The sequence below is a fragment of the Schistocerca piceifrons genome, chromosome 8, assembly GCF_021461385.2.
Source record: "Schistocerca piceifrons isolate TAMUIC-IGC-003096 chromosome 8, iqSchPice1.1, whole genome shotgun sequence".
In the NCBI taxonomy this organism is placed as follows: domain Eukaryota; kingdom Metazoa; phylum Arthropoda; class Insecta; order Orthoptera; family Acrididae; genus Schistocerca; species Schistocerca piceifrons.
In genome coordinates, this window is record NC_060145.1 from 89,572,904 (window position 1) to 89,596,925 (window position 24,022).

The following is a 24,022-nucleotide window of genomic DNA, read 5'->3' on the forward strand; positions in this document are numbered from 1 at the left end:
TATTCAGACACGTTGGAAGGTAGCGTGTTGACGACTTGCTCAACCAAACTGATGAAGGCTGCAACAGGTACGCTTCTGGGAGTCACTGCAAAGTTGAGGCCCTTGCTGAGTGCTCTTGAGGTGGCCTCATCGAGCTGCTTGTCGCTCAGGTTGACCACTGCCCGTGTGTCCCCATCCTGTTGTACCTTCTTGTTAAGGAGCTCAAACTTGGCCTGTTTACATGCTGTTGATTTCCTCATGGTGTATTCCGCCAAGGACCAGGAGGCACCATCAACCTGGTCCCAGTCTTCACGGGTCAGGGTGGCTGCTGTGGAAAGGTGGAGATACAGCAAATCCCTGGACGTGACATGTAGGCGGTGGCGCATATCACGCACTCTTTCTCTTACCAGCGCGAGGCTGCCTCGGTGTTTGATTGCTGGACAAGATCCTCCAACATGGCAGTCTCAGGTAGCACCTGAAGAAGGCAACGAGTTACGTGGCCGAAATATTGTGCCAGAGTGACACAAACATCCGGCAGTAGACCCGATTGTTCCACATGTCAAGATCTCGTCGGGAAAGGCTTGAAGAGTTACATGATTATGGTTACACCCTTATCAAAAAAGAAAAATAAAAGCTAATTTTACTATAGGTGACATATGGTCGATATGAGTTACATTTATTGAAGTGACTCCAACAAACGGAACGTTGGAGAAGGAAAAATACGATTATCCGTAATTTCTGAATAAGCAACCTGATTGTCTCATTTTACTGCAGTCGTACTACATCCTCGAGCGTCTACAACGTCACGCTGCAACAGTATTACGACGAGCGTTGTGAGAGATGACTTTGGTCTACGAATCTCGGTGGGCTCTTTTCTGTTCATTTCCATCCATCATGGGTTAAAGATATTAAATATAATGTTATGTTACCTGTGTATTACGGTGCTTCAGGGACGTTATCACAGGCGTTAAAACTGAAGACCGTCATTGTAATAACGATTGCAAAGATTCAGAACGTTACCCCTTGGTCAGAATATTCGTGCGATTTAAGTCGAGCCAACACATCTTGAACGGTAGTATGTTAGGTTGTGGGACTGTATGCTGCAACGCTCTAATGTGCTTCGAATCGCTTATGTTGATACTGGTATTTTAGTTTAACTTGTATAATATTTTGGAAAGTGACAGTGGATAATAAGTTAGAAAACAACGACTGAACAGGGGAGAAAGTTTTATATATTTATATAGTTGATATAGGTGTAAAAGTGGCGACGCTGTGTCGGATTTGTTCCGTTTTCTCTTATTCCTTTTGAGTATGAAGCGTAGGTTGGAGGCGATTTCCAACGTTAGTGGCATTTTAAGGTTTTGTCCTATGACTCAACTCCACGCCAGTCGGTGTATTTACTTTGAAGAATAAATAAGCAGTGGTCCAGTATACTCGTGTTAATTTTTGCTTATGCATTTGAGAGGATGTAACTTAGAATAAGGTCTAGCTACATCAGTAATTCATAGTAGTCAAGTGCGAATGAATTTCAAAATACAAATTAAAAACGTTATTATTTGTGCAAATTATTGCGATGCGTAATAGCTAAAGAAAAGATAACGCTCTACAGGCTAGAGGCACAAACAAAAATAGCCCCTCTCCAGAACCGAATCAGGTATCATTGAAGTTAAATCTGCAATTTATTCACCTTTACTAAGGGAAACCACAGCTGGTGAAATATTGATGACTGTGGTTAATATTAGAGCGCAGAGCGCTCTGCTTATGTCGTCAATGGAGTAATAAAATAAAAAAAATCCAAGTTAGCTTTCCTAGAGGAATTATGTGATTATGACTCGACGGCTGGAAGTTTAATATTTGAGGAATTTAAGGTTCTTGGAAAAATATCATTTGGTCTCCAAAGGCGTATCAGATACCACTTTCGAAAATATATGGGACAAAATGTGACAGAAACTAAGGCACGTATTTTATATACACTCCTGGAAATGGAAAAAAGAACACATTGACACCGGTGTGTCAGACCCACCATACTTGCTCCGGACACTGCGAGAGGGCTGTACAAGCAATGATCACACGCACGGCACAGCGGACACACCAGGAACCGCGGTGTTGGCCGTCGAATAGCGCTAGCTGCGCAGCATTTGTGCACCGCCGCCGTCAGTGTCAGCCAGTTTGCCGTGGCATACGGAGCTCCATCGCAGTCTTTAACACTGGTAGCATGCCGCGACAGCGTGGACGTGAACCGTATGTGCAGTTGACGGACTTTGAGCGAGGGCGTATAGTGGGCATGCGGGAGGCCGGGTGGACGTACCGCCGAATTGCTCAACACGTGGGGCGTGAGGTCTCCACAGTACATCGATGTTGTCGCCAGTGGTCGGCGGAAGGTGCACGTGCCCGTCGACCTGGGACCGGACCGCAGCGACGCACGGATGCACGCCAAGACCGTAGGATCCTACGCAGTGCCGTATGGGACCGCACCGCCACTTTTCAGCAAATTAGGGACACTGTTGCTCCTGGGGTATCGGCGAGGACCATTCGCAACCGTCTCCATGAAGCTGGGCTACGGTCCCGCACACCGTTAGGCCGTCTTCCGCTCACGCCCCAACATCGTGCAGCCCGCCTCCAGTGGTGTCGCGACAGGCGTGAATGGAGGGACGAATGGAGACGTGTCGTCTTCAGCGATGAGAGTCGCTTCTGCCTTGGTGCCAATGATGGTCGTATGAGTGTTTGGCGCCGTGCAGGTGAGCGCCACAATCAGGACTGCATACGACCGAGGCACACAGGGCCAACACCCGGCATCATGGTGTGGGGAGCGATCTCCTACACTGGCCGTACACCACTGGTGATCGTCGAGGGGACACTGAATAGTGCACGGTGCATCCAAACCGTCATCGAACCCATCGTTCTACCATTCCTAGACCGGCAAGGGAACTTGCTGTTCCAACAGGACAATGCACGTCCGCATGTATCCCGTGCCACCCAACGTGCTCTAGAAGGTGTAAGTCAACTACCCTGGCCAGCAAGATCTCCGGATCTGTCCCCCATTGAGCATGTTTGGGACTGGATGAAGCGTCGTCTCACGCGGTCTGCACGTCCAGCACGAACGCTGGTCCAACTGAGGCGCCAGGTGGAAATGGCATGGCAAGCCGTTCCACAGGACTACATCCAGCATCTCTACGATCGTCTCCATGGGAGAATAGCAGCCTGCATTGCTGCGAAAGGTGGATATACACTGTACTAGTGCCGACATTGTGCATGCGCTGTTGCCTTTGTCTATGTGCCTGTGGTTCTGTCAGTGTGATCATGTGATGTATCTGACCCCAGGAATGTGTCAATAAAGTTTCCCCTTCCTGGGACAATAAATTCACGGTGTTCTTATTTCAATTTCCAGGAGTATATATATATATATATATATATATATATATATATATATATATATATATATATATATATATATATATGTGTGTGTGTGTGTGTGTGTGTCCAGGTCCGACAAGATTCGCGCTCTTAGAGTTCCATACAAATAATTGTGTACGAGTATATAGACAGTTAATCCAGGCCAGGAATCGGGAATTTCGACTGGCAAGACGTCAGTCCCAAGAATGCCAGGACTTTCAAGAATGTTTTAATTTTAAGAGTGAAGTCAGACAACAAATGGCAAAAGAAATATTTTTGTGCATGATATAATTACAAATTAAGATATTACTGACTTTTTTCTTGTACTTGTATTGTGAAACCTTGCTTCTTGTCAAATTTCATCATTCAAGGTCAACAGAAAGTACCCGATAGGTTTTAATGACTGAGTTTGCGAGTATCAAAATATGTGACATTAATGGCCGTATCTTTTGAGTACAATGTAATAGAAACTTACATTGATTACGCCCCCCAAGGAAATGCAGACTTCAGTATGTGACATAAATCTCAACTTGGTACGTATATCCGCTCCCGAGAAGGACAGACAGTCGGATAACAAATGATAAGGATTTATTTTCGTGTGGTGTGATTACAAATTAACAATTTTCGGATTTTTTTTCCTTTACTTGCACTGTGGGACCTTGTTTCTTGCCAAATTTCGTGATTCCAGGTTGACGGGAAGTAACGCATAGATTTCATTGAGTGACTTTGCGGGTATAAAAATGAGTGACGTAAATGGCTGTATCTTTTGATTGCATTGACTCAGATGCTTCAATTTTGTACTCAGCTTAGGAACCTTAGACCTTAATATATTAAATTAATTTCAACTTTATACATGTACCCGTTCGTAAGAAAAAAAGTACTTTGTCAGTGTGACAGACAGACAAACGGACAAGAAAGGAATCCTACAAGGGTTCCGCTTTTACCGATTGAAATACGGAACCTAAAAAGCTGTTTCTCGTAGCCTCGTCACAGCGTCTCCAAAATGTTGTCGTTCCACCAGAACAGGTCGTTGTTGACAGAAAATGGCAGAAAGGGAATAAATTAATAGTCCAACAGAGTTATGCTTGACTATATTTATTTTTTGTGACTCTGGAAACGCTGTGTTCTGAGCATACACTTCAGCATGCTATAAAAAAACACATCGCCGCACAGATCTCTTATAACTGCGACGGCAACAGGGAATGACTGCCTGAACTTCTGACAACACGGCTGCCAACTTCTTTTGACCAACAGCTTGTTCTTGAAGATTACGGTGCCCAGGTCACTGCAGACACAATCCAGATGAAATATCATCTATCAGTAAGGGAAATATTATTACAACATATATACATATATATATACATATGCATTAAATACAAGAAAAGAAAACATCAGAAAACATGAAATAATACGGCCGACAGTAGAGTGATTTATAGGACAGCAAAAATTAAAACTGATTTAAGTCTATAAGGAGTGTGAGAGAAGCAACGAGAATTATTTTCTAATCTACTAACGAGAATGATTTTATTATCTACCAAAATTTTTATTTTCTTAAAAACAATACTGTCCCCTTCAAAGTAGTTGCCTTCGGCAGCCAACATCGGCGAGGTTGTTCCTAGTATTGGCATCGGCTATGGAAGACTTGAAGTGGTAGAGCCTTTAGCATGTCGGTCAAGTTCTTTTGTATCTTCTCCAGAGTCTCAAAATGTCCTTGTGAGACATTTCCCAATTTTTGAACATACATCAGGTAAATAGAGGGACTGTGGAACAACAGAAATGCCTTTTGAAAATGATGGACGAGGTTGTGTAACGTGGGTGTTCTCACGATGCAGCACCCACTTGTCTGCAATGTCCAGTTTCACTCGATTCGCCCTTTCCCCAAGCCTTTCGAAGACATCTTTGTGAAGCACTTGGATGACAGTTTTTCCTGGACGAACAGTCTCACAAGAGCACGCAAACGTCGGTTCTTTAAGCTGAGGGTCTCCATGAGCGAGGTTCATCTTTATCGTCTTCTCGGCCATCCAAAAATGATTTGTGAAAGCGAAACACTTGTGCTGTAGGCAAGGAATGTTCCCCATAGGCCTCTTTCAACTTTTTTAAATCACGCACTCGCGGATTCCCCAAGTTAAACACAAAGCTTGATGGCATAACGTTGCTCTAAATTCCCCTGTTGCGTTTTCAGTATACGCAACAAAAACACAACTTCACTGATGGCGCTCTCAAAAAATCGCGTGATGGCTGTACGGAGCTGAAACTCGGACTGCGCATCTGGAAGGGCAGAACACAGCGGTGTACACACACAGAACAAAACAGCGATGACAGATCGCTTGCAGTGTTGTCAGTCTGATTACTTTTCTCACACACCTGGTATGTTCGTAGTAGCTTACAGGTAAAAAAAAAACTATTGGTGTTTTATATTATATCAATTCACTCAATAAAGTGTTCATTTCTCTTAAACACATGCCTCATAAAACGATTTTTGCACCATATAACAACAATTATTCCACCCTGTAATTTATGAGGGGAGGGGGGCCCCTATGTTGGCAGCACAGATTTGCTTCAAACTTCGTACACCTCTAGTAGGCCAGTCAAACAACATAATGTGCAAGTAATAAGGTGCACTACTCTGGAAGTTCCGAGGAAATCGCAAGAGAAGTTTCAAATGTGTATTAGGTCACTTATGTATACAGGGTGGTCCATTGATAGTGACCGGGCCAAATATCTCACGAAATAAGCATCAAACGGAAAAACTACAAAGAACGAAACTCGTCTAGCGTGAAGGGGGAAACCAGGTGGTGCTATGGTTGGCCCGCTAGATAGCGCTGCCATAGGTCAAATGGATACCAACAGCGTTTTTTTTAAAAATAGGAACCCTCATTTTTTATTACATATTCGTGTAGTACCAGAAGAAATATGAATGTTTTAGTTGGACCACTTTTTTCGCTTTGTGATAGACGGCGCTGTAATAATCACAAACGTATAAGTACGTGGTATCACGTAACATTGCGCCAGTGCGGACGGTATTTGCTTCGTCATATATTACCTGCGTTAAAATGGACTGTTTACCAATTGCGGGAAAGGTCGATATCGGGTTGATGTATCGTTATTGTGATCAAAATGCCCAACGGGCGTGTGCTATGTATGCTGCTCGGTATCCTGGACGACATCATCCAAGTTTCCGGGCCGTTCGCCGGATAGTTACGTTATTTAATAAACAGGAAGTTTTCAGCCACATGTGAAACGTCAACCACGACCTCCAACAAATGATGATGTCCAAGTAGGTGCTTTCGCTGCTGTCGCGGCTAATCCGCACATCAGTAGTAGACAAATTGCGCGAGAACCAGGAGTCTCAAAACGTCTGTGCTGAGAATGCTACATCAACATCGATTGCACCCGTTCCATATTTCTAAGCACCAGGAATTGCATGGCGACGACTTGGAACGTCGTGTACAGTTCTGCCACTGGGCACAAGAGAAATTACGGGACGATGACAGAGTTTTTTGGAGGCGTTCTGTGTAGCGACGAAGCGTCATTCACCAACAGCGGTAACGTAAACCGGTATAACATGCACTATTGGGCATCAGGAAATCCACAATGGCTGCGACAAGTGGAACATCAGCGACCTTGGCGGGTTAACGTATGGTGCGGCATTATGGAAGGAAGGATAATTTGCCTCCATTTTATCGATGGCAGTCTAAATGGTGCAATGTATGCTGATTTCCTACGTAATGTTCTACCGATGTTACTACAAGATGTTTCACTGCATGACAGAATGACGATGTACTACCAACATGATGGATGTCCAGCACATAGCTCGTGTGCGGTTGGGTATTGAATAGCATATTTCATGACAGGTGGATTGGTCGTCGAAGCACCATACCAAGGCCCGCACGTTCACCGAATTTGACGTCTACGGATTTCTTTCTGTGGGGAAAGTTGAAGGATATTTGCTATCGTGTTCCACCCACAACGCCAGACAACATGCGTCAGCGCATTGTCAATGCATGTGCGAACATTACGTAAGGCGAACTACTCGTTGTTGAGAGGAATGTTGTTACACGTATTGCCAAATGCACTGAGGTTGACGGACATCATTTTGAGCATTTATTGTATTAATGCGGTATTTACATGTAATCACGCTGTAACAGCATGCGTTCTCAGAAATGATAAGCTCACAAGGTGCATGTATCACATTGGAACACCCGAAATAAAATGTTCAAACGTACCCACGTTATGTATTTCAATTTAAAAACATGCCTGTTACCAACTGTTCGTCTAAAATTGTGAGCCATATGTTTGTGGTTATTACAGGGATATCTATCACAAAGCGAAAAAAGTGTCCAACTAAAACATTCATATTTCTTTACGTACTACACGAATATGTAATAAAAAATGGGGGTTCCTATTTTTAAAAAACGAAGTTGATATCCGTTTTACCTATGGCAGCACCATCTAGTGGGCCAACCATAGCGCCATCTGGTTTCCCCCTTCAAGCTAGACAAGTTTCGTTCTTTGTTGTTTTTTCATTTGACTCTTATTTCGTGAGATATTTGGCCCGGTCACGATCGGTGGACCACCCTGTATGTTCGTAGGTACCGACCTTTACAGTTCATGGCAGTCAAGTGGTTGGCTTATGAGCTTTGTAGGATGAGTGTGTATCACCTTAGTGTTCGACACCCGCTCAAACATAATTTTAATCTATATTTTTTCATCACTGGTCATATTATTTGTGGTGTCACCGCCAGACACCACACTTGCTAGGTGGTAGCCTTTAAATCGGCCGCGGTCCGGTAGTATACGTCGGACGCGCGTGTCGCCACTATCAGTGATTGCAGACCGAGCGCCGCCACACGGCAGGTCTAGAGAGACTTCCTAGCACTCGCCCCAGTTGTACAGCCGACTTTGCTAGCGATGGTTCACTGACAAATTGCGCTCTCATTTGCCGAGACGATAGTTAGCATAGCCTTCACCTACGTCATTTGCTACGACCTAGCAGGGCGCCATTATCATTTGCTATTTATCTTGTGATGCATGTACCGTCAGACTGATGTTCACCAATTATGGATTAAAGTTAAGTATTCCAACAGCTACGTACTTTATTTGCTAGACTCAAATCCTTTAACTGTTCCAGACCTCACGCCAGCCTGGGTGAGCTTAAACGCATGCCTTTCGGCTTCACCTCCTAGTGGCTTGGCTTTCTTGCCAAGTCACAACAAATGGCGACGAGGATTTTGCGTTCGTATTGCTAGACTGGTTTACTTGTGTAATGGCTTCGGCACAATCTCCAGATGTACTGTCCGAATTTTATCACTTGCAGAATCAGCAGATGCAGGCCTTATTCGATGCACTTGGACAGCTCGTCCAGGGTCAACGTGCAATGCAAAACGATGCGGCAGCCGCCGCTTCACCGCTCACGCAGCCACAACACGCAGTTGCACCACCTTTTCGTCCTTTTGATGCGGCACTGGAAAGCTGGACGGAGTGGTCACGCCAATTTGGATTCCATCTCGCCGCCTACAGAATTCAAGGTAATGAGCGGCAGCCGTTTTTGCTTTCTTGTGTCGGAGTGACCACGTACCATGAAATTATTTCCCCGACGCGACGTAGCAACTCTGTCCTATGAAGAAATTTTGTCTGCATTAGATGCTTATTTCAAAGAATCAGTCAATGTAGTTGCAAAAAGGTATACCTTCTTTCGTATAAAATGTACGGCCGGTCAGACTAATAGGGAGTGGGTTGCAACTTTGCAGGGCCTTACTAGGGATTGTGCTTTTGAGTGTCAATGTGGACTCTCTTATTCAGATACTATGGTACATGATGCAATTGCACAGAACGTTTCCGATGTTCGTATACGGGAACAGATTTTGAAACTGGTCAATCCCTCCCTTCAACAAGTGATGGACATACTGGATCGGCAAGACACACTTGACTTTGCTCAGGAATCATTTGAAACTTCCCAACTCTGTGTCACATTAACCGGCCCACTGGGCGAGCTACATGGAACAGTAAACAGCCTTCGCGCCCGTCCACGCAGCTGCCGCCAAGCAATCCGCCACGTGTGCCGCGCAAGCAAGCAAATGCAGTGCTAAAATCATGCCCGCGGTGTGCTACTAGACATTCACGTGAGAATTGCCCGTCACGCCAAGCTATTTGCTTTTTCTGTAATAAAAAAGGACATGTTCAAAGTGTTTGCCAGAAAAAGCTCCGATCGGACGCTCAAAACCATTCCAGGCCCTTTGCTTTGTGTCGGAATCGGAATCGAACCCAGAATACTCCGGCTCGTGAACCTTCGCCCATGGACATTCATGTAGTTCATTCCACTCCGCCCAGTGCCACTCTCTCTAACAGTGACTGTGTTTATCCCATGAATAGTGTGCGTCGACATCGCCGGAAATCCCGTCAAGTCGCAAGTGATTCTGTACCAGCGTCAGTTCACATTGCACGAGACAGTCGCTCTTGTCGTCAGCAGGACAATAAACTTTTTGTAGACTTGGACATTCATGGCAACGTGATACCATTCCAGCTCGATACCGGAGCTGCAGTTTCCTTGATCAATCAAGACACATACAAACAGCTGGGCACACCTCGGTTGCATGCCGCAAATGTTAAGCTCAGTAGTTATTCAGGACAAGCAATCCCTGTGTTAGGACAGTGCAGCCTTCTTGCAACATACAAGGGACAAACAAAACTTGTGTCATTGTACGTCCTTCGTCCTTCTTCTGCAGTGAACTTGTTTGGTTTAGATTTATTTCAGTTGTTTCACTTGTCTATAGTCAATCAGGTCCTATCAGTGAACCAGACTGTGCCTTCAGACAGTGTTTCTCGTCTATGTGAAGAGTTTGAAGACATTTTTGCACCGGGCCTTGGTTGCGCTAAGAACTATAAAGCTCATTTGGAACTGAAAGTCAACGCGCAACCGAAATTTTTCAGAGCGCGCAATGTTCCCCACGCATTGCGTGATGAGGTCGCAAGAACATTAAACGATTTGGAATCGCAAGGTGTAATTGAACGTGTGCCAGCTTCTCTCTGGGCATCACCCTTAGTAATTTTGCAAAAGCCTTCTGGAAAATTGAGACTTTGCGTGGACTTCAAGGCAGCAGTCAATCCCCAACTAGTGATTGCAACTTTTACTTTACCCCACCCGGAAGATCTTTTTGACAAACTGTGCCCGGGTAAATATTTTTCGAAGTTGGACCTAGCAGATGCGTACTTGCAAATACCGGTGGACGAAGAATCCCAGCGCGTTTTGGTGGTTAACACGCATCTTGGTTTGTACCGATTCAAACGACTGCCATTCGGGTGTGCATCCGCCCCTGCATTGTTTCAGCAATATCTCCAAACTGTTTGTGCGTCGGTCCCTACTGCAGCAAACTATCTGGACGATATTGTGATCTCCGGAAAGACGGAAGAAGAACATTTAGCCAATCTCAGAACATTATTTCAGGTCTTGCGACAAAACGGTCTTCGCTTGCGGAAGGACAAATGTGTGTTTTTTGCTCGGGACTTACCCTATCTGGGCCATGTACTCAATGCCCAAGGCATACATCCCAGTCCAGAGCACCTCCGTGCCATACAAGACTTGCCTTCGCCGCAGAATTTGAAGCAGCTACAGAGTGTGCTGGGAAAAATCAATTATTATCATCGCTATGTGCGCCACGCCTCTTCCATTTCAGCTCCGCTTCATCGCTTACGCCGTAATGGTGTTCCGTTCGTCTGGACGAAGGAATGCGAACGCGCCTTTCGCCAGTTGAAATCGGCGTTGCTTTCCAATACTTGCCTTACGCCATTCGATCCCCAGAAACCCTTTTTTGTTGATGGTAGATGCATCGGATTTCGGGATCGGTGCTGTGCTTGCGCACAAAGATGGATCGCACGATCGCCCTATTGCCTTTGCGTCTAAATTGCTCTCGTCTGCGCAAAGAAATTATTCACAGATCGAGAAAGAAGCTTTGGCTCTCGTATTTGGTGTTACTAAGTTTCATGATTTCTTGTATGGTCGTCACTTTACCATCTTCACCGACCACAAACCTTTGACATCGCTTTTTCATCCGAACAAGCCTGTGCCTCCACGTACAGCGCAGAAATTCATTCGCTGGTCTATTTTCCTCTCGCAGTACACGTACGATATCTTGTATCGGTCCACTGCTAAGCACGGAAACGCCGATGCGCTGTCCCGTTTGCCTGTTGCTGAGGATAGAGCATTCGATTCCTCCGAACTTGCTTGCATGTTCATTGATGCGGAAACCGATGACGTGGTCGAATCGTTTCCGATTGATTTTCGTCGTGTAGCTACAGCCACAGCGGCTGACCCTGTCCTTGTTACCGTTCTGTGTTTTGTTGCTACGCAATGGCTCTTGTCAAAGTCACGGATCGAGGATCCGTTGGTTCGCCGATTTTTTTCTCACAAGGAGAGACTTTTTGTACGACGTGGTGTTTTGCTGTTGCGTTCTGACAATGATCAGTCCAGGGTCGTGGTCCCACGTTCGTTACAGTCCTCTGACTTACGGCTTCTACACCAAGGACATTGGGGTATAGTGCGAACGAAACAACTTGCTCATCAGCACTGTACTTGGTTCGGAATCGATGCTGCGATTATGAATATGTGCTCTTCTTGCATGGCGTGTGCCGAACAACAATCCGCACCACCGTGGAAATTCTTTGCATGACCGAAAGCCACTACCCCTTGGCAACGCTTACACATCGATTTTGCTGGTCCCATCTGGAATGTTCGATGGTTGGTTCTGGTCGATTCATTCAGTAATTTTCCTTTTGTTGTCCGGATGTCTTCCACGACGTCACCTGCCACCATCCAAGCGTTATCTGCTATCTTTTGCATTGAAGGTCTTCCGCAGACTATTGTTTCCGACAATGGCCCACAATTCATGTCCGCAGAATTTCAGTCATTCTGCAAGGCCAATGGTATTCAACATCTGACATCCGCGCCGTTTTCGCCGCAGTCAAACGGTGCCGCTGAACGTTTGGTCAGGACTTTCAAGTCACAGATGTTGAAGTTGAAAGAGTCTCATTCTCGGGAGGACGCGTTATTGCTCTTTTTGTCCTCGTATCGCTCTCAGCCTCGAGATGGTCGCTCGTCGGCTGAGTTGCTTCACGGTCGCCCTCATCGAACCTTGATGTCTTTGCTACATCCGCCGCATCAGGTTCCTGTGCAGCGGCAGACACCTGCTTTTGCTCCAGGCGTTTTATACTATCGCAACTATCGAGGTTCACGGCGTTGGCTCGCAGGGCGCATTCTTCGCTGCCTCGGCCGCGCTATGTATTTGGTTTTGGGGGCCTCTGGTGAGGTGCGTCGGTATCTCAATCAGTTGCGCCTCTGTCGTCGCACGGGTTCTGCCGCTCCCCGTCTGCTTTCAGCGACGGTGCCGTCCGGTCAGCGCCCTGGGGACCCATCTACTGGCTCGCCTCATCCCCAGGTGTTACCGACGCTGCCTTCCATTTTGCCCCATGGCGACGCGCCGCCACCTCTTCTCCCGCCGACGACGTCCGCAGTGGACGCGTCGCTGCAACCGCCGGCCGACTCCCTGGGTCACGCGCCGCCGATCGCTTCCCGTGACCCGTTGTCCTCCGCCATGGACTTCTTGCCCGCTCCGGACCACATGGCGTCTTCGCCCGTCGGGTGCCCCGACCCGATGGAGGTCGACCCTTCGGCCCCTCCTGTCTCTTTACGGGCGCATACACCGCATGTTGGCGTGCACCCTGGACTAGGTTTTCAGGCGTTTCCTAGCTCCCCTCGGACCGAATGGCAGGGTGCGGGTGGCACAGCCTCGCCTGTTGTTAGGCTCCCCACCTCGTCGCATACGTCAACATGGGGAACCTCCCCACGGCGAGCGGAAGCCTTATAACACAACCGTACGCCGATTCGCGGGGGAGGAATGTGGTGTCACCGCCAGACACCACACTTGCTAGGTGGTAGCCTTCAAATCGGCCGCGGTCCGGTAGTATACGTCGGACCCGCGTGTCGCCACTATCAGTGATTGCCGCCACACGGCAGGTCTAGAGAGACTTCCTAGCACTCGCCACAGTTGTACAGCCGACTTTGCTAGCGATGGTTCACTGACAAATTGCGCTCTCATTTGCCGAGACGATAGTTAGCAAAGCCTTCACCTATGTTATTTGCTGCGACCTAGCAGGGCGCCATTATCATTTGCTATTTATCTTGTGATGCATGTACCGTCAGACCGATGTTCACCAATTATGGATTAAAGTTAAGTATTCCAACAGCTACGTACTTTATTTGCTAGACTCAAATCCTTTAACTGTTCCAGACCTCACGCCAGCCTGGGTGAGCTTAAACGCGTGCCTTTCGGCTTCACCCCCTAGTGGCTTGGCTTTCTTGCCAAGTCACAACATTATTTTATTTCTATGACATTTGAGAGGTAATATAATTAAAAATACGACATGTATGTGCATGAAGTTTTAGTGAATTTCCTGTTATTTGACTACTTACTACTTTTAATCAAATTTAATTATTATAACAAATATATTTGTAACCGTCGACAAGTAAACGAAGAAACGCATACGTGTTTCCCGAAAATGTATGCCTTGTACATGTAGTCTGGTAATGTTCCCGAAACTACACACATCAAAAAAAGTTTTGCGTCAACTCGGTTCCTAGAGTTCTGGAACCTTTACAGAAAATTGAAATATCAACATAAACATCATTTCGTGAAAACCACACATTGCATGTTGTACCACAATACAGCGAGACCTTCAGATTGCTGTACACAACGGTACTTCTAATACCAAGTAGCACGTCATCTTGCACTGATGCATGCCTGTATTCGTCGTCGCATACTATCCACAAGTTCATCAAAGCTCTGATAATCCAGATCGTCCCACTCCTTAACAGCGATTCGCCTTAGGTCCCTCAGAGTGGTTGGTGGGTCAAGTCGTCCATAAACAGCCCTTTTCAATCTGTCCCAGGCATGTTCGATAGGGTTCATGTCTGCAGAACATGCTGGCCACTCTAGTCGAGCGATGTCGTTAACCTGAAGGAAGTCATTCACAAGATATGCACCATGGGGGTGTGAATTGTCGTGCATGAAGACGAATGACTGCCAATATGCTGCTGATATGGTTGCGCTATCAGTCGGAGGATGGTATTCACATATCGTAAAACCGTTACGGCGCCTTCCATGATCACCAGCGGCTTACGTCGGCTACACATTTTGCCACCCCAAAACATCAGGCAACCTCCACCTTGCTACACTCGCTGGACAGTGTGTCTAAGACGTTCAGCTCTACCGGGTTGCCTCCAAACACGTCTCCGACGATTGTCTGGTTAAAGGGATATACGACACTCATCGGTGAAGAGAACGTGATGGCAAACCTGAGCGGTCCATTCGGCATGTTGTTGGGCCCATCTGCACTGCGGTGCATGATGTCATGGTTGTAAAGATGGACCTCGCCATGGACGTCAGGAGTGAAGTTGCCCATCATTCAGCCTATTGCGCACAGTTTGAGTCGTAACACGACGTTCTGTGGCTGCACGAAAAGCATTAATCAACATGGTAGTGTTGCTGTCAAGGTTCCTCCGAGCCATAATCCGTAGTTAGCAGTCATCCACTGCAGTAGTAGCCCCTGGGATCCCTGAGCGAGGCATGTCATCGACAGTTCCTGTCTCTCTGTATCTCGTGTCTGAACAACATCGATGTGGTTCACTCCGAGACGCCTGGACACTTCACTTGTTGAGAGCCCTTCCTGGCACAGAGTAAAAATGTAGACGCCATCGAACCGCGGTATTGACCTTCTAGGCTTGGTTGAACTACAGACAACATTCGCCGTGTACCTCCTCCCTGGTGGAATGACTGCAACTGATCGGCTGTCGGACCCCCTCCGTGTAATAAGTGTTGCTCATGCATGGTTGTTTGCATCTCTGTGTGGGTTTAGTGACATCTCTGAACAGTAAAAGGGACTGTGTCTGTGATACAATATCCACAATTAACGTCTATCTTCAGGAGTTCTGGGAACCGGGGTGACGCAAAACTTTTTTTGACGTGTGTACTTTGCACCTCGACGCTTCTAGCTGCAGACACAGAAGCCGGCTAACATAACCGAACGAATAGTGTAGGTGAAATTTTTTTAACATCGCAGAATATATACTTGTGTAACCTCCTGTTCTTCGACTACTGCGGATTTTGAACATCCTGTGACTCGAACCGCCGCCTCGTCCACGACCCTCTTGCAAAGTGCGAACGCTTACCAATTTTTTTTCTTGCATTTTGTTCGTTATTGTTAGTTGTATTTGATTGTAGCGGACGTCACATGACATCCGTTGAATATCGTTGTTGATTCTTTCACACTGTTTTTTTATTATTATTATTATTTTTTTTTTACATAGACCACTGAGCTCTCTGACCGAACACGCTGAGCTACATTTCGTTCGGTCGGCGCCTCCGCATAGGTACATCAGTTACATAACAGACGCATAAAACTTCTCTTACGATTTCCTCGGAATTGCCAGAGTAGTGCATTTTAGCACTTGCACATTTTTACCCTCCACGCTGCCCTCCAATGCTAAATTTGTGATCCCTTGATGCCTCAGAACATGTCCTACCAACCAGTCCCTTCTTCTTGTCAAGTTGTGCCACAAACTCCTCTTCTCCCCAATTCTATACAATATCTCCTAAATAGTTAATGTGATCTACCCATATAATCTTCAGCATTCTTCTGTAGCACCACATTTCGAAAGCTTCTATTTTCTTCTTGTCCAAACTATTTATCGTCCATGTTTCACTTCCATACATGGAAGTACTAAGGAATGACGAGATACGTTTGAAGTTCTCTAACGCTATAGATACAGCAATAAGGAATAGCGCAGTAGGCAGTACAGTTGAAGAGGAATGGACATCTCTAAAAAGGGCCATCACAGAAGTTGGGAAGGAAAACATAGGTACAAAGAAGGTAACTGCGAAGAAACCATGGGTAACAGAAGAAATACTTCAGTTGATTGATGAAAGGAGGAAGTACAAACATGTTCCGGGAAAATCAGGAATACAGAAATACAAGTCGCTGAGGAATGAAATAAATAGGAAGTGCAGGGAAGCTAAGACGAAATGGCTGCAGGAAAAATGTGAAGACATCGAAAAAGATATGACTGTCGGAAGGACAGACTCAGCATACAGTAAAGTCAAAACAACCTTTGGTGAAATTAAGAGCAACGGTGGTAACATTAAGAGTGCAACGGGAATTCCACTGTTAAATGCAGAGGAGAGAGCAGATAGGTGGAAAGAATACATTGGAAGCCTCTATGAGGGTGAAGATTTGTCTGATGTGATAGGAGAAGAAACAGGAGTCGATTTAGAAGAGATAGGCGATCCAGTATTAGAATCGGAATTTAAAAGAGCTTTGGAGGACTTACGGTCAAATAAGGCAGAAGGGATAGATAACATTGCATCAGAATTTCTAAAATCGTTGGGGGAAGTGGCAACAAAACGACTATTCACGTTGGTGTGTAGAATATATGAGTCTGGCGATATACCATCTGACTTTCGGAAAAGCATCATCCACACAATTCCGAAGACGGAAAGAGCTGACAAGTGCGAGAATTATCGCACAATCAGCTTAACAGCTCATGCAACGAAGCTGCTTACAAGAATAATATACAGATGAATGGAAAAGAAAATTGAGAATGCGCTAGGTGACGATCAGTTTGGCTTTAGGAAAAGTAAAGGGACGAGAGAGACAATTCTGACGTTACGGCTAATAATGGAAGCAAGGCTAAAGAAAAATCAAGACACTTTCATAGGATTTGTCGACCTGGAGAAAGCGTTCGACAATATAAAATGGTGCAAGCTGTTCGAGATTCTGAAAAAAGCAGGGGTAAGCTATAGGGAGAGACGGGTCATATACAATATGTACAACAACCAAGAGGGAATAATGAGAGTCGACGATCAAGAACGAAGTGCTCGTATTAAGAAGGGTGTAAGACAAGGCTGTAGCCTTTCGCCCCTACTCTTCAATCTGTACATCGAGGAAGCAATGATGGAAATAAAAGAAAGGTTCAGGAGTGGAATTAAAATACAAGGTGAAAGGATATCAATGATACGATTCGCTGATGACATTGCTATCCTGAGTGAAAGTGAAGAAGAATTAAATGATCTGCTGAACGGAATGAACAGTCTAATGAGTACACAGTATGGTTTGAGAGTAAATCGGAGAAAGACGAAGGTAATGAGAAGTAGTAGAAATGAGAACAGCGAGAAACTTAACATCAGGATTGATGGTCACGAAGTCAATGAAGTTAAGGAATTCTGCTACCTAGGCAGTAAAATAACCAATAACGGACGGAGCAAGGAGGACATCAAAAGCAGACTCGCTATGGCAAAAAAGGCATTTCTGGCCAAGAGAAGTCTACTAATATCAAATACCGGCCTTAATTTGAGGAAGAAATTTCTGAGGATGTACGTCTGGAGTACAGCATTGTATGGTAGTGAAACATGGACTGTGGGAAAAACGGAACAGAAGAGAATCGAAGCATTTGAGATGTGGTGCTACAGACGAATGTTGAAAATTAGGTGGACTGATAAGGTAAGGAATGAGGAGGTTCTACACAGAATCGGAGAGGAAAGGAATATGTGGAAAACACTGATAAGGAGAAGGGACAGATGATGGGACATCTGCTAAGACATGAAGGAATGACTTCCATGGTACTAGAGGGAGCTGTAGGGGGCAAAAACTGTAGAGGAAGACACAGATTGGAATACGTCAAGCAAATAATTGAGGACGTAGGTTGCAAGTGCTACTCTGAGATGAAGAGGTTAGCACAGGAAAGGAATTTGTGTCGGGCCGCATCAAACCAGTCAGTAGACTGACGAAAAAAAAAAAAAAAAGAAAAAGAAAACACATGGCTACACTCTAAACAAATACTTTCAGAAACGACTTCCTGACACTTACATCTATACTCGATGTTAACAAATTTTTCTTCTTCAGAAACGCTTTCCTTGCGATTGGCAGTCTACATTTTATATCCTCTCTACTTCGACCATCATAAGTTATTTTGCTCCCCAAATAGCAAAACTCATTTACTACTTTAAGTGTCTCATTACCTAATCTAATTCCCTCAGCATCACCCGACTTAATTCGACTACATTCCATTATCCCCGTTTTGCTTTTGTTGATGTTCATCTTATATCCCAATTTCAAGACACTCTCCATTCCGTTCAACTTCTCTTCCAAGTCCTTTGCAGTCTCTGACAGAATTACAATGTCATCGGCGAACCTCAACGTTTTTATTTCTTCTCCATGGACTTTAATACCTACTCTGAATTTTCCTTTTGTTTCCTTTACTGCTTGCTCAATATACAGATTGAATAACATCGGGGAGAGGCTACAACCCTGTCTCACTCGCTTCCCAACCGCTGCTTCCCTTCCATGCCCCTCGTCTCTTACAACTGCCATCTGGGTTCTGTACAAATTGTAAATAGCCTTTCGTTCCCTGTATTTTACCCCTGCCGCCTTTAGAATTTGAAAGAGAGTTTTCCAGTCAACATTGTCAAAAGCTTTCTCTAAGTCTACAAATGCTAGAAATGTAGGTTTGCCTTTCCTTAATCTATTTTCTAAGATAAGTCGTAGGGTCAGTATTGCCTCCCGTGTTCCAACATTTCTGCGTAATTCAAACCGATCTTCGCCGAGGTCGGCTTCTACCAGTTTTCCATTCGCCTGTAAGGAATTCGCTTTAGTATTTTGCAGCTGTGACTTATTAAACTGATAGTTCGGTAATTTTCACTTCTCTCAACACCTGCTTTCTTTGGGATTTCAATTATTATATTCTTCTTGCAGTCTGAGGGTATTTCACCTGTCTCATACATCTTGCTCACCAGATGGTAGAGTTTTGTCAGGACTGGCTCTCCCAAGGCCGTCAGTAGTTCCCATGGAATGTTGTCTACTCCCGGGGCCTTGTTTCGACTAAGTCTTTCAGTGCTCTGTCAAACTCTTCACTGAGTATCGTATCTCCCATTTCATGTTCATCATTTTTGAGACGTTTGTATTTCTTTTTGCCTGCTTCATTTACTGCGTTTTTATATTTTCTCCTTTCATCAATTAAATTCAATATTTCTGCTGTTACCCAAGGGTTTCTACTAGCACTCGTCTTTTTACCTACTTGATCCTCTGCTGCCTTCACTACTTCATCCCTCAGAGCTACCTATTCTTCTTCCACTGTATTTCTTTCCACCATTCCTGTCAATTGTTCCCTTATGCTCTCCAGGTCCCATCTCCTTAAATTCCCACCTTTTTGCAGTTTCATCAGCTTTAATCTTCAGTTCATAACCAATAGTTTGTGGTCGGAGTCCACATTTGCCCCTGGAAATGTCTTAGAATTTAAAACCTGGTTCCTTAATCTCTGTCTTACCATTCTATAATCTATCTGATACCTTCTAGTATCTCCAGGATATTTCCATGTATACAACTTTCTTTTATGATTCTTGAACCAAGTGTTAGCTATGATTAAGTTATGCTCTGTGCAAAATTCTACCAAGTGGCTTTTTCTTTCATTTCTTGGCCCCAATCCATATTTACCTACTATGTTTCCTTCTCTCCCTTTTCCTACTCTAGAATTCCAGTCACCCATGACTATTAAATTTTCGTCTCCCTTCACTACCTGAATAATTTCTTTTATCTCATCATACATTTCATCAATTTCTTCGTCATCTGCAGAGCTAGTTGGCATATACAGTTGTACTACTGTAGTAAGCATGGGCTTCGTGTCTATCTTGGCTACAATAATGCGTTCACTATGCTGTTCGTAGTAGCTTACCCACACCCCTATTTTTTTATTCATTATTAAACCAACTCCTGCATTACCCATATTTGATTTTGTATTTATAACCCTGTATTCACCTGACCACCTTCCAGTATCTCCAGAATATTTCCATGTATACAACCTTCTTTTATGATTCTTGAACCAAGTGTTAGCTATGATTAAGTTATGCTCTGTGCAAAATTCTACCAAGCGGCTTTCTCTTTTATTTCTTGGCCCCAATCCATATTCACCTACTATGTTTCCTTCTCTCCCCTTTCCTACTCTCGAATTCCAGTCACCCATGACTATTAAATTTTCGTCTCCCTTCACTACCTGAATAATTTCTTTTATCTCATCATACATTTCATCAATTTCTTCGTCATCTGCAGAGCTAGTTGGCATATAAACTTGTACTACTGTAGTAGGCATGGGCTTCGTGTCTATCTTGGCTACAATAATGCGTTCACTATGCTGTTCGTAGTAGCTTACCCACACCCCTATTTTTTATTCATTATTAAACCAACTCCTGCATTACCCATATTTGATTTTGTATTTATAACCCTGTATTCACCTGACCAAAAGTCTTATTCCTCCTGCCATCGAACTTCACTAATTTCCACTGTATCTAACTTTAACCTATCCATTTCCCTTTTTAAATTTTCTAACCTACCTGCCCGATTGAGAGATCTGACATTCCACGCTCCGATCCGTAGAACGCCAGTTTTCTTTCTCCTGATAACGACGTCCTCTTGAATAGTCCCCGCCCGGAGATCCGAATTGGGGACTATTTTACCTCCGGAATATTTTACCCACGAGGACGCCATCATCATTTAACCATAAAGTAAAGCTGCATGTCCTCGGGAAAAATTACGGCTGTAGTTTCCACTTGCTTTCAGCCGTTCGCAGTACCAGCACAGCAAGGCCGTTTTGGTTAGTGTTACAAGGCCAGATCACTCAATCATCCAGACTTGCCGCTGCAACTACTGAAAAGGCTACTGCCCCTCTTCAGGAACCACACGTTTGTCTGGCCTCTCAACAGATACCCCTCCGTTGTGGTTCAAATGACTCTGAGCACTATGGGACTCAACTGCTGAGGTCATTAGTCCCCTAGAACTAAGAAGTAGTTAAACCTACCTAACCTAAGGACATCACAAACATCCATGCCCGAGGCAGGATTCAAACCTGCGACCGCAACGGTCTTGCGGTTCCAGACTGCAGCGCCTTTAACCGCACGGCCACTTCGGCCGGCTCCTCCATTGTGGTTGCACCTACGGTACGGCCATCTGTATCGCTGAGGGACGCAAGCCTCCCCACCAACGGCAAGGTCCATGGTTCATACGGGTAGGTGAAAACATCTACGCCTACATAATTGCTCTTCAATTGACAATTAAATGCCTAGCAGAGGTTTCATGGAAGCACCTCCAAGCTACCCTTTCTACCGTACCGCACTCGAAGAGCGCTGTGAGAAAACCTTACTGTGCGAGCTCTGATTTCTCCTGTTTTATTACGGTGATCATTTCCCCCTTATGTAGGTGAGTGCCAACAAAATATTTTTGCACTCCGAGGAAAAAGCTGGTGATCGAAATTTCATGAGGAGATCCTGCCGCGACGAAAAACGCCTTTGTTGTAACGATTGCCATCCCAATTGTATCATACCCAAATGTATCATACCTGTAGCGCTCGCTCCCCTGTTTCGCTATAATACAAAACGTGCTGCCCTTCCTTGAACTTTTTCGATGTCCTCCGTCGATCCTGTTGTGAATCACACACCGCACAGCAGCACTTCAGAAGATGCACAAGCATAGTGTTGGCAGCCTCTTCAGCATACGTGTTGCATTTCCTCAGTGTTCTTCGAATACATCGTAGTCTTTGAGTTGCTTTACATTGTGCGTGTGATAATTTCAGTTTAAGCTATTCTTAACTGTAGTCCCAACGTATTTAAATGAATTAACCGCCTTTAGATTTGTGTCATTTATCGTGTAACGGAAATTTAGCGGATTCTTATTCGTACTCATGTGGTTGACTTAACACTTTTCATTATTAAGAGCCGATCGCCACTTTTCGTACCATACAGATTTCTTGCTTTAATCGTTTTGCAACTTGTTTTGGTCATCTCATGACTGTATAAGGCTGTAAATGACAGTGTCATCTGCAATCAATCTAAGATTGCTACTCAGATTGTCTCCTAAATCGTTTATGTGGATCAGAAACAAAAAAGTGGCTCTGAGCACTATGGGACTTAACTTCTGAGGTCACCAGTCCCCTAGAACTTAGAAATACTTAAACCTAACTAACCTAAGGACATCACACACATCCATGCCCGAGGTAGGATTCGAACCTGCGACCGTAGCGGTCGCGCGGTTCCAGACTGTAGCGCCTAGAACCGTTCAGCCACGCCGTCCGGCGATAAGAAACAGTAAGGACCTGTGACACTTCTTGGGGAACACCAGATATTACTCCTGTTTCACTCGATGTCTTTCAGTCAGTTACTACGAACGCCCGGGAGAGCGGCATGCTGACCATAATACCGCATCCACACGACGTCGCGAGGAACAGGATGACATGGCGGCCGGTAGACTTCCGTTGGGCCTTAACGGCCTTAGCAAATAGTTCCTTTATATCATTAACAATGTACAGGAAGAGTACTAATAACAACAGAGAGGAAATGTTTTGTTAGAGATGGTTTGACCTTGTGAGTCTGTAAATCTGTGTATCTTTGATACTACACTTAAGTACCCTCTGTAGGTGAAGTGACGTCTCTGAAAAAAGCTGTAACTGTAAGTAAATCGCTGGAGATACACCATATTTCCTACAATGCTAGTGAACACTGTATCGCAACAACGAAGTATAGAAAATAAAAGTTTACGAAGTACAAATTTATTTACGCCTACATTAAGGGAAAATAGTTCGCGGCCAATGACGCGTAAGCTTTCCGTGGATAAAAAAATTTCTGTAACAATGTATTAAAAAGGAGTTGATCACTTATGTAGACAAACCTGGTTAACATGATTCTACAAAGCATCTTTTTCCCATACATTGTATAAACACAATCTGCAAGAGAAATTCACTGAAACGTAACTACCAACAGAAAAGAATTTGTAACGTCATTTTCGGTTGCTGTGAAAAAATAATCAGCTAGCGGGTAAAAAACTATAAATGAGTTCAAGGGACACAATGACTCGGTAACATGGCGTGAAAAGTATTTTTTATTCTGAAACCTTTTTGATCATTCTGAGAAAGTCTGAGAAAGTTTTTTTATCTGTTAATGAGAGGACAGATCCGTGAATTCAGCAGACGTCAAATCAACAGCTTTTCCGAGATATGCTGGCAATAATGAAATAATATGACACTGTGGAGAAGATACGTTAACGAATATAGCGCCGTGTCAATATGCATAAAATCATGATGCGTAATAGGACGCGTCATTACGAAACACTACAAATAACTACAATACCATTTCGACAGCCTTTGCAACTGTCCTCTTCAGGCACCTAACTGCAGTTAGTCGCTCTGAAGAGAACCGCTACGAAAATGGTTGAAACATCGTTATTATGGTTGTTTCTGACGCTTCATAATGACGCGGCCTAGTACACAGAATAATTTCATTGAAATACGTTAGCTGAGCTCTTCCGGATTCTCGGTTCCACGAATGAAAGAATCTAATGTGGCTATTTGCCAGATTCTTGATCACGTTTTTGTTTGTTTTTCATATATTGTAGTCTATTACCTAATGTTCTACAATAGACTGTACTTTTTCTTTACAGCTCTGTTTATATATTCACATCCGTTTATACAATAACGATGCTATGATTATCAATAAAGCAGATCGTTAATATTATTAGTAGTAGTACTACAACTAGCACTATCAGTAACATCATTACTGCTACTGTG

The 24,022-nt window shown here is 44.5% G+C and overlaps 1 protein-coding gene across 1 annotated transcript in view; it reads right to left on the reverse strand.

Moving 5' to 3' along the window:
• Positions 1–4,451: 4,451 nt before the first annotated feature.
• LOC124711967 (serine protease inhibitor I/II-like) overlaps positions 4,452–24,022 on the reverse strand; it is a 63,811-nt gene continuing 44,240 nt past the window's right edge. The window contains exon 4 of the mRNA XM_047242250.1: positions 4,452–4,657. The gene's annotated coding sequence lies outside the window, so the exon portion shown is untranslated. The remainder of the gene's footprint in view (positions 4,658–24,022) is intronic.